General features: G+C 37.3%; 1 long non-coding RNA gene across 1 annotated transcript; it reads right to left on the bottom strand.

Annotated features, from left to right (window-relative positions):
* Positions 1 to 6,569: 6,569 nt before the first annotated feature.
* Positions 6,570 to 10,271, bottom strand: LOC129392764 (uncharacterized). Its single transcript, XR_008619252.1, has 3 exons — positions 10,133 to 10,271; positions 9,756 to 10,039; positions 6,570 to 7,630 (listed from the first exon to the last, which is right to left on the bottom strand). It is a non-coding gene; the product is annotated as an uncharacterized lncRNA (long non-coding RNA).
* Between the last annotated feature and the right edge of the window lie 1,967 nt (positions 10,272 to 12,238).

Here is a 12,238-nt window from a genome sequence, read left to right as displayed (position 1 = left end):
CAAAAAAAAAAAAAGGAAGAAAAAAATATACAGCCCACTCATAAAAAGTATATATACATATATATTATTTATATATACATAGATAAAGCAAAAATAGTAAAATGTTCACAATTTTTGTGCCTAAATCATAGGTATATGTGTGTTCACTGTACTATCCTTTCAACTTTTATGTACATTGGAAATTTTTCATAATGCAAAGTTATGAAAAAGGAAAACCAAGCAATGAAATGTACCACGTTAGCTGAGTAAGGGGAGAAAGTCTTTGACAAAGTTGAACATACATACATGATTTTAAAAAGAAAAACTATTAGCAAACATAATGGTGAGGGCTTCCCTGGTGGCGCAATGGTTAAAAATCCGCCTGCCAATTCAGGAGACACTGGTTCAAGCTCTTGGGAAGATCCCACATGCCACGGAGCAACTAAGCCTGCGAGCCACAACTACTGAGCCCGCGTGCCACAACTACTAAAGCCCGCACACCTAGAGCCCGTGCTCCACAACAAGAGAAGCTACCACAATGCGAAGCCCGGGTACCGCAACGAAGAGTAGCCCCAGCTTGCCGCAACTGGAGAAAGCCTGTGTGCAGCTACGAAGACCCAACGCAGACAAAAATAATAAAATAAATAAATTTATATTTTAAAAAGAGAGAGTTTAGCAAGCAAGCGTCTTAGAAACAAAATCAATAAATGAAAATCAAGCGCATTTCTATACACCAGCTACTAATAGACGAAAAATATGAAGTACCCAGGAATAAATCTAACAAAAGGTGCACCAGATCTCTATGGGGGAAAATTATAAAGCTTTATTAAGAGATATTAAAGAATACCAAAATAAACAGAGGGCTTTGCTATGTTCATAGACTGTAAGATTTGCATTAATAAAAATATCAGATGTCCTCAAATAGATCTATAGATTCAATGCAATCCCGTTCCACAGATGAATTTAAACCCTTTTTTAAGAGGAAGGAAATTCTAACATATGTTACAACATGGATGAAGCTCAAAGACTTTATGTTAAATTAAATAAGTCAGACACAAAAGGACAAATAACGTATGATTCCACTCATATAAGGCACTAGAGTAGTAACATTCTCAGACGAAGTGGAATCATGGCTTCCAGGATCTGGGGGGGAGGAGGGAATGAAGAGTTAGTATTAATGAGTACAGAGTTTCAGGTGGAAGATAAAAAGTTCTGGAGATGGATGGTGCTGATGTTGCACAACAACATTAATGCACTTGATGCCACTGCACCGTACACATAAAGATAGTTAAAATGGTAAATATCATGTGTATTTTACCACAACAAAAAATGGTTAATCCAAAATTCCGGATAATATTCATCTCTGGGAGGAAGAGAAGAGATGTAATTGGAGAGAAGTAGGCATGGGTCTTGACAATGTTCTATCTTGGCCTGGTAATAGATTCACAGGTATTCATTGTTGTTTAAACTAAACATATATATTTTCACACCTGATTTTGGATGCATGCCATATTTCTCTTAAAATTTTAAGCACATATATACATATAAATATAAGGAAAATAAATGCATGTGGTAAACCTGTAATGAAAAGCAAGGGAATTTATAAACACAAATTCAAGATAATGGTTCCCTCTGAGGGAGAAGGAAGGAAAGGGATCTGGGAGGGGACCCTAGGGGACTTCAGAGGTCATGATGATGTTTTGTTTTGTTTCCTAAAACTGAGTGGTGAGGTATACACGGGAGTCTGTTGCATCACGATTCTTTTATCCTCACACATATTTTTCAAAGATTCTTTCAAATTTATTCAGTGTTTAATAAACGTAATTTTTACAGAGATCCCTAACCATATATATTGTAGAGTTTTGGCTTTATTTGTAAGTCTGGCACAGTGTCAGACACTGAAGCCAGCTACTTAATTAGGTTTGTCTAGGCTACTTCTTTCCTAATACCTTTGTGGTTCCGTGGTCTAAAGAAGTACTTGTGATGTGATGAACAGACAACTTTAGTATATAATAAACCATAACTCTCCTTTATGCAAGTGGTTAAAAGGAGAACGTGCCCTCCTCTGGGGTATATTAAAGCTTTGCTGCAGCTCCTCCAGTTCCATGCAGGGTAGAAATTGGGCCACTATGTCCCTTGGCTGCATTCATCCCTTTAGCTTTCTTTGCCTTTTTCCCCAACATCAACAAAGCAATAATACATAAAACACAACCACATAAAAGATCCTGTCACTTTTGACAAAGGAAACATTTTTCCAGGATAAAGTACCAAGCATCTCTACTCTTATATTAGAAAGTGAGTAAGGCTAATTATGGGGGCCCAGAGGGCTGTTTGGCAGAGCCCTCATAGCCACAAAGAACCCCAAATTTAGATCTTTGACCTCATCCCCGAATGAGATTACAATACAGTCACAAAGGCACACAAAAAAGATTTTTAAAAGACATTTGTTATGTAGTTTGAAGCGCATGTCCCAATACCAGACCATGATTCCTGTAGTGCCCTGTGAGTTGATGTTTATTATAAGTCCCACCATTATCTTCTGACTAGCAGTTATATTGCAATCTATTTCTTGGTTTGGCATTCTAACTTATTAAATGTAAACATGTTAAAATTTACCACTAATTGTATAACACTGCTTTGGTGTTTCTTCATTTTGTAATAAATCAGGAGCCTTTAAAAATTAGGGCTGCCAGGTTTAGCAAAGAAAAATACAGGATACCCAGTTTAATTTTAATTTCAGATAAACAACAAGTAATTTTTAGTATGAGTATGTCACCTGCAAAAATGGACACTTTTTCAGTGTATGTATGTCCCAGATTTTGCATGGGACATACACCTACTAAAAAATTACTTGTCATTTACCTAAGATTAAAATGTAACTGGGTGTCCTGTATTTTACCTGGCAGCCCCGTTAATGGAAGTAGCCAGCTTCTCCACCTCTGAGTGCCCTGGAGTGGGTAGAAAAAGGAGGTAATATTTATTGAGTGTCTGATATGTTATGAGCCAAGTGTACTGCAAGTGTGATCTCATTTAAACCTTGCAACAACCCTATGGGATACTTATTATCACTCCATTTTAAAGTGAACAGTATAGCACAGGGAACTATACTCAATATTTTGTAATAACCTAGAAGGGAAAAGAATCTGAAAAAAAGTAGATATATATGTAGGTATAACTGAATCACTTTGCTATACACCTGCAACTAATACAACATTGTAAATCAACTATACTTCAATTAAAAATGTGTTTAAATATATAAAATAATTTTTTAAAGGAAATTTTTAAAAAGTGAACGCAAAGCTTGAATAATTTATTCAAGGTGAAACAACAGAAATGAGATGGATGAAGAATCAAATTCAGGCTTGCTTCCCAAAGCTGTACTTTTTCCCTGTCAGTGCACCTCCCATCAGAAAGCTTTCAGATGGCCCCTCTTTTTTTTTTTTAAGGTTTAATCAAACAGGGAAATACTCCAAAAGCTTTTCTATCATACCTTAATATTTCATGTGAAATATTATATTTTTTCATATCTAATTAAATTTGTTTGCTTTTAGTACAATGTAATTGTAAGTGAAATTGGCATAGCCTGACGTGTTTCGAGGAATTTATGTTAGCGAAGAGTTTTGCCTTAGGAAGGTCAGGTAATCTTTTGTAGCTCAGTTTCTTCATCTATAAACTGAAGGTGTTCTGTGACAACTAAAGCTCTTTCTAATTCCCCACCTTGAGGATTTCCACTCCTCATTTAAGAAAACATTAAATTTTACACAGCTCTCTGCTGTCACCTGCTGGAAAAATTACAGAACTTATTTCAACTTGAAAGGCGCTCTATTCAGTAGCCAGTGAGCTCTCTAGATCCTGTGGCTTGTTTACTTAGTAATTTCAGTCATTAATGAGAATTATAGATTTCTGAGTTTCCCCAATTTCAGTGTTTTCCCAATTTCAGTGTTTTCAATTTCTAAAACAATCCAAATGAATCAAGCCATCTGAGTTGACCCTCTGGAAATTAATTTTTTAGCAGTTTTTTTTCCCCACAGGGGAGTATTTTCCATACTTGTCCCGTGTTTTGTAATGACTGTCCTCCCAAAACAACTCACACAAAATTTGCTTTAATAATCGCTGTTAGTGTTGCATTCATGAGATCTAATAAGAAGTAATTAATAGAACAGAAAAAAAAATTTTTTCTTAAAGTATCTTTTAAAGATTTCTGGAACATTTAATTTTTGTCTTCTAAAAGACAAGGGTACAAATGCTCATCTACTTTCACACCCTCACACACAACCTGGAATGCATGTACATTTTTTTTTCTTACCTGACTGCTTTATATCTGGAATGTCTAGTTTTTTAACTGGAAAAGTGTTCCTGAATTAAAGACTAAGTGCCGGCCTTAACTTTTTTATTTTTTTAGAGCAGTTTTAGGTTCACAGCAAAATTGAATGGAAGGTACAGAGATTCTCCATCTACCTCCTGCCTCCACCCCCGCATCCAACCCCCAGCACCAACATCCCCCACCAGAATGTTGCATTTGTTAAACTTGATAGACACAGTATTGTCACCCAAAGTCCAAAGTACATTAGGTTTCACTTTTGGTGTTGTACATTCTAAGGGTTTTGACAACATATAATGACATGTATCCAGTATGACGGTATCATACAGAATAGTTTCCCTGCCCTAAAAATCCTCTGTGCTTTGCCTGTCCATTCCTCCCTCCTCTCTAGCCCCTGGCAACCATTGCTCTTTTTACTGTCCCCATAGTTTTGCCTTTTCCACATGTCATATAGTTGGAATTATACAGTATGTAGCCTTTTCAGATTGGCTTCTTTCACTTAGCAATATGCGTTTAAGGTTCCTCCATGTCTTTTTGTAGCTTGATAGCTCATTTCTTTTTAGCACTGAATATTCCATTGTCTGGATATACCACAGTTTATTTATCTATCACCTACTGAAGGACTTGGTTGCTTCCAAGTTTTGGCAGTTATGAATAAAGCTGCTATAAACATCCATGTGCAGGTTTTTGTGTGGACATAAGTTTTCATCTCCTTTGGGTAAATACCAAGAAGCATGATTGCTGGATCATATGGTAAGAATATGTTCAGTTTTGTATGAAATTGCCAAACTGTCTCCCAAAGTGGCTGTACCATTTTGTGTTCCCACCAGCAATAAGTGACAGTTCCTATTACTCCACATCCTCACCAGCATTTGGTGTTGTCAGTGTTTTGGAATTTGGCCATTCTGATAGGTGTGTAATGGGATCTGAATGCTGTTTAAATTTGCAGTTCCCTGAAGACATATGATGCATGGCATCTTTCATATGTTTATTTTCCATTTGTATATCTTCTTGGGTATCTGTTCAGCTCCATTGTTTAACTGGGTTGTTCATTTTCTTACAATTTTAAGAGTTTTTCATATATTTTGGGTAACAATCCTTTACCAGACATGTCTTTTGCAAATATTTGCTCCCAGTTTGTGACTTATTGGCCTTAATTTTTAAAACAAAACCATTTTCCAGAATTATCAACACAATGCTAAAAGTACAGCCCGAATAATTCAATTATAAAATATAAAATGTGGGATTAAATTTATTGCCAGTTGACATGAAAATATGCTCAACATTGCTAATTATTAGAGAAACACAAATCAAAATCACAGTGAGATATCACTTCACACAGGCCAGAATGGCTATCATCAGAAAGTCTACAAATAATAAATGCTGGAGAGGGTGTGGAGAAAAGGGAACCCTCCTACACTATTGGTGGGAATGTAAATTGGTGCAGACACTATGGAGAACAGTATGGAGGTTCCTCAAAAAACCTAAAAATATAGCTACCATATGATCCAGCGATCCTTCTCCTGGGCATATATCTGGAAAAGATGAAAACTCTAATCCAGGGAATTCCCTGCCTGTCCAGTGGTTAGGACTCCACGCTTCCACTGAAGGGGACACGGGTTTGAGATCCCTGATCCGGGAATTAAGATCCCACAAGTCGTGAGGCCAAACAACAAAAAAAACAACCTCTAATTCAAAAAGATACTTGCACCCCAATGTTCATAGTAGCACTATTTACAATAGCCAAGACATGAAAGCAACCTAAGTGTCCATCAACAGATAAATGGATAAGAAGATATGCTTCATATATACAATGGAATATTAGCCATAAAAAGAATGAAATAATGCCATTTGCAGCAACATGGATGGACCTAGAGATTATCATACTAAGTGAAGTCAGACAGAGAAAGACAAATATTATATATCATTTATATGTGGAATCTAAAAAGTAATACAAATGAATTTATTTTCAAAACAGAAACAGATTCACAGACATAGAGAACAAACTTATGGTTACCAAAGGGGAAAGCCGGGGAAGGGATAAATTAGGAGTATGGGATTAACAGATACACACCACTATATATAAAATAGATAAGCAACAAGGATTTAGTGTATAGCACAGCGAGCTATATTCAGTATCTTTTAACAACATATAATGGAAAATAATCTGAAAATATATATATATAATTGAATCACTTAGCTGTACACCTGAAACTAACACAATATTGTAAATCAACTATACTTCAATTTTTAAAAAATTTATTGCCAGTTGGGGTTGAGTTGGCTTCTGAGAGTGGGAGCCAATAGCTAGTCCTTTCATATCTGAATCCACACTATCTCAGGGTTTTTTTGGTATAGCTGCCTGGAGCTTGATGCAATCTAAGGGGTAATAAAAATCAGAATCCTGGGGAATTCCCTGGCAGTCCAGTGGTTAGGACTCTGTGCTCTCACTGCCCAGACTAACATCCCACAAGCCATGAGGCCAAAAAGAAAATTCAGAATCCTACACCTTTCTAAAAACTAATATTGAGGGAGGGCTCCTTTTGAAAGGAGATCAGAAAAAGATTTGGGGAAAAGGGCATAGTGCCCACTAACTGCTGTGCTATTTGTTCCTCGGCCTCATAATTTCCCAGACAGAGCTATCAACTGGCTTAAATATTTGAGTACATGTATTTATTGCTATATTTCAGTTTATGACAATACTCGTTTAAAAATATCCAAAACACCTTTTCAACCCTTCTCCATCTCTTCCGTTTGTACTACAGTAATATACAAGTGTACATTTTAAATATTTTTTCTAATAATGCAAATAATATGGACTCAATACAGAGAGCTTGGAAAACCCCGAAATACACAAAACAAAAAAGAACTTACTTAAATCTCCCTTAATATTGCCATGCAAAAATAACCACTGCTGACATATTACTAGTGTCATTCCTCCTGTTACCTGAAAACTGGGTTCGCCTCTTAGTGGGTGTTGAGCCAAAAGACACACCCAGGCCAAAGATAGGGAGAAAGAGGGATTTATTACTTGCAGCAAGTAAGAAGAACACTAGGGATCTTTCCCAAAGCAGTATCTCCCCAAACAGCAAAATTGGGTAAGAGTTTAAGCTAAGGGTACATGCATATTCATGAAGGGGTCTGAGCAGAGACGTCAGCATAGAATTGGGACAAAGGTCAACAGAGTTCAAGCTTTAGTTGATTAAAGCCAAGAGGGTCAGAAGATGTCAACATCATCATCCCTTAAGATTCCAGTTGATCTGATGAGCGCTTGACGGGGGTTTGAATTCTGCAAAACAGCTCAAGAAAGTGCTTCAGGCCAATCTTTACCTTTGAAACAGAACGTGGAGTATTTACAACTGATTTATTATCTTTAATATTGCTACTTCTCTTGCCTGATAACAGTTTGTTCTTTTGTTCCCTTAAGATCATTATTACCGAGACCTGTTCAAGGGCAAGCTCTGTGACCAGACTTAGATCGCAAAATGACTTAAGCCTCAAATGGCTTCTCGTGTCAAAAGGCTATATCTGGTTCTCTTTCTCTGGGGACCCCCTACCCTATCAGCTTACACTTCCAGTATTTTATATACTTATATATACTTTTTTTTCATTTTAAAATAGTATAATACCACACACATTACTTTATAATAGACTTTTTTTCTCTCTCTTTTTTTTTTCCTTCTTTTTATATAGTAGACTTTTTTAACATAGCACTTTTCCAGGCAAAATTTGACATGACCCAAACGTAATCACTAAAACTGGCTTCATGCCGGGAAGGACACTGGAGTTGAAAATCTTGGGAGAGACACAACTTGTTGGGCCTTGGTGTCCATGTCTGAAAAGTGACGAATTTCTTGCTATTCTCCTGCCAAAGCCTTTTATTGGATGAAATCTTGTCACCATGTTACATCCTAAGGACTCTATGTAACAGTCCCCGGTTCCACATACCCTTAGTTTATACATCTTTTTATTCTCGTTTGTATATTTTTCTCTGACTGCCCTATACAAATCACTTGAATCTGCCTTATTATTTTTGCTGGCAATTTTTGTGATTCAGCTGACTAGTCTTTAAACATGAAGAGTCAAAAAAGAAAATACCCATCTTTTGAATAAAAAAAAATGAGGACAAAAGAGAAGATAAAAAGTCCTCAATCGGTGGGCTTTACTCTTAGTATTTAAAGAAATAAATGCACAAAAGTAAAGGACAAATAACTGTTTCAATTCAATTCAACCAATTATGATTTAGTCAGAAGAAAAGGTAACAGACTTAGGGACCAAAATAAAGCAACATCAAGAGAAGATGAGAAATGTATCAGAAGGACGGAATAGGATTTGGAAATGCCAAGGAAATCAAATTAGAAAGGAAATTACTTTGTCTAAAGAACAGAATTTAGAAGTAGCTTTAGTTATTTTCAATTATATAAAAGATATAAGCCAACTATGTGCTTTCTCTATCAAGAACCAACAGGAAATTGATTTAGCATGTTAGATTAATTAGATTAATTTGGACATTAAAAAACTGTTCACTAAGGGTTGGGAAATCAGAAAGTAAAATGTGGAAAATGTGCTTACATTTTGTACAGGGACTGCTGTTGTACTCTGATATCTGCTCTTCCCTTCTTATATAGTAATAGAATCCCCTATTTGTAAGCTGGGCACAGGGCCCTCCAAAATCTTTCTCAGTTAGGACTGACTATGTTACTAAATTCTGGCCAAATCCATGTCAAGGGAAGAGTCTTTGAAGTGTCAGGAAGAAGTCCCTTCTTCCCCCTTTCCTCCTTCCTGCTGACTGGAATGTGAATATGATAGCTTGAACTCAAGCAGCCACCTTGGGCCATGAGGTGGGAGCCACAGGTTGAGGATGTGGAGCAACAAGATAGAAGGAGCCTGGGTTCCAGATGATTGTGGAGCTACCACACCAGTCCTGATTACTTATCTCAAAACATTGTTTGTATAAGAAAAATAAACTTCTATCTTGTCTAAGCTACTGTAGTTTGGAGTTTTCTATCACTTGAAGCTTATCCTAATTTTAAGTGCTATCTTCTTAAAACCAGAATTTGAGAAAGCTTATCCTCAGATGAATATACAAAGTGCTCCTTGCAGCACTGTTTAATATTTAAAAATTGGAAACAAACTAGTGATGCTGAACCAATTAAACAAATGTGCGATATATCTTTATAGTGAAATACCATGTAACTAGTAAAAGGGATGATATAGATCTATATTTATTGGCCAGGAAAGATTCCAACAGGAAGGAGATGTACCAAAGTGATATCAGTGGTTATCTCCAGGTAGAAAGGTTAGGTTGATTTTTTGGGGGTGGGGGGAAAATATGTATATTTTTACATTTTTCTGCAATAAACATTGATTTCTTGTAGGAATTTTAAATTAATATTTTTAAGGAAAAGAAACCTGTATATTGTTTTAATCAAAGAAATTTGTGGAATTTCCTTACCTAAAATTTTTGTGTAATGTTACAAGTAACTGTTTTTGAATAATTTAGATCAGCTCTCCTCCTACTCTGGAATTCAGGGATGAAGATATAATTTGATCACTCAGCAGCAGTCAAAGGTGAAAGGAGGGCTTCCCTGGTGGCGCAGTGGTTGAGAATCCGCCTGCGGATGCAGGGGACGCAGGCTCCTGCCCCGGTCCAGGAGGATCCCGCGTGCCGCCATGGCCGCTGAGCCTGCGCGTCCTCCGCAACGGGAAACACCACAACAGTGAGAGGTCCGCGTACCGCTAAAAAAAAAAAAAAAAAAAAAAAAAAAAAAAAAGGAACGTTAGGAGGTTTTTCCCAACAGAAGTTTTCATGAAAAACTCTTGTAACCTTACCCTCTTCCCTCTTCTGGGTCGGGGGTGTCAGGGTGGGGGGAGGAATTAAAAACCGGAGCAAAACTAGATTAAAGGGAAAGGAAGTGGTTTGGAGCAGATGTGTGCTGCGCCAGGTTGGGGCTCTTCCTTTTGCAGCCTCCACTCCCCGTCTCTAATGGCTCCATCCCTTCCTCTCATCAGCCTGAAGCAAAGGGTGGCTTTGGGCTAAGCTCAGGCTCCAAAGGCCTCCTCCTAGTTAATTATTCATGGTGTAGGAGGGCACTGTGGTTGCTGTTCTCTTAAATATTTATGAGGGGCGGGGCCTCCCTGCCGCAGTGGTTCCTGGGAGGGTTCTAAAATATTCCTGAGGGAGGAGGGTACTATGGGAGCCGGGCTTCTTGCTATTCATGAGGGGGCGGGGCCTCCTTCCCGCTGGGGCTCCTGGGAGGATTCTAAAACATTCTCGAGGGCAAGGGGGCGGCTGTGAGGCTGGAGTCGACAGGAGCCGGAGCCTCCCTCTTCCCGGTGTCAAAACCTTGAGGAAATATTTTCTTTTTTAAACATTAAGAAATTTGAGGATGGTAGGGAAAACGATTAAGTCCCATTTTCCTGTGATCTTTTAGCCGGAAAACTGTCAAAATCTGTGGTAAAAAGAGATTTTTTCCCCCAGTGCTTTCTGGAGATAGTTTCATGGGCTGAAGAGGGTCAAAAATGCACCTCAGTGTGGTTTGACTCTTATATTGACCAGTTTCTCTTTTATGGCCTCCCTAGTTTACCTCTTTGGAGATGTTTTGGGCTACTTCCCGAGCAGATGGGGGTGGGTCTCTTCAAAGGATTTTCTTAGGTTAAAACAAAGTAGAAATCCTAGTGAATTGCTGTTGGACGGTTTTCTCTGAAAAGGGGAGGAAAAGTTCATCCAAGAGGGCCCTCAAAGCCTTTCACACGTGGGCAAGAATGAGTGGGGTGGAGTAGGGTATTGAAACATCATCTCATTAGGATTATTTGGGCTCGTGATTCTCATTCTCTAGAGGGCTGAGAGGAAACCAGAAATAATTTGGAACTACACCTTTAGGGTTTTCAGAAAAGCCTGCTATCTCCCCCAAAACGTTCAGGTCTGAGGAAAATAAAGAATTGTAAGAGGAGAGTTCAGTTTTAGAAGAATTTGGGTTATTGTGTTTTAATCCTCTCAGAGGTTTAAAAATATATGTAGTGTGTAGTTGACACACTAAAGTCCCCTGGGTATTGGGTGTCAGTGAGTCTCTGAAGAGCCCACAGGCCCCCACCCAAGTCCTAGGTTACCTGGTCCTCAGAGAAACAGAACAAATCCTAGGCCAGATGTATATTTTACTATAATGAAAATGATTTAAAATGCCTACTGTGAAAAGTTAAAAACAATCTTATGGATTAAATAAATTAAGATTCTTCCATTTGATGGAATCCCATGCAGTTCTTAAAATTTCAGTACATATACTTGCAGAAGTGTATCTATTGGCATGGAAAGAAATTACAATTCTAATTACAGTTAAAACTGAAAAAGCAGATTACAAAATAGTGTGAACAGAGATTCCCTCTTTTTTTGTAAAAATGAAATATATATGTAAAACTCTGAATGATATAAACCAAAGTGCTTAATTTTAAATGTTAAAAACCAAATGAATTTAATTTTCTTCTTTTTGTTTTGCTGTATTTTGTAAAATTTTGACAATGCACATGTTACTTGTGTAATTTTAATGATTATTTTAAAATATCTGCTAAATTCAATGCTCATTGAATGCTGAAGCAGAGCGCTATGTATAGTATCGTTTTAAAGGAGGTTCACAGTATGCTTTTCACTAAGCACTAAGTTTCTTGGCCACATTTTCAAATATATAGCTGATTTTAAATTGACATAAGTTGACATGTAACCTTTTAGATGAATAAGTAACAATGTGATTTTTAGAAATTTTATGACAAAAGGAGAAAATGCATTTTGGTCAGATACATTTGTAACTCTTTGATGAGCTGTCTTAGTGGTTCCTTCAGAAACAAGGAGCCTTAGATTGGAGTTGTACTTATGCATATGTACCTATACATGTATATATACAAAGGACAGTGTTTTCCGAATTGTAGGAGGAGTGACACAAAGTC

The sequence above is a fragment of the Physeter macrocephalus genome, chromosome 14 (assembly GCF_002837175.3).
Source record: "Physeter macrocephalus isolate SW-GA chromosome 14, ASM283717v5, whole genome shotgun sequence".
NCBI lineage: Eukaryota > Metazoa > Chordata > Mammalia > Artiodactyla > Physeteridae > Physeter > Physeter macrocephalus.
Note: the sequence above shows the minus strand (reverse complement) of the source record. Positions and strands in the feature narration are given on the sequence as shown.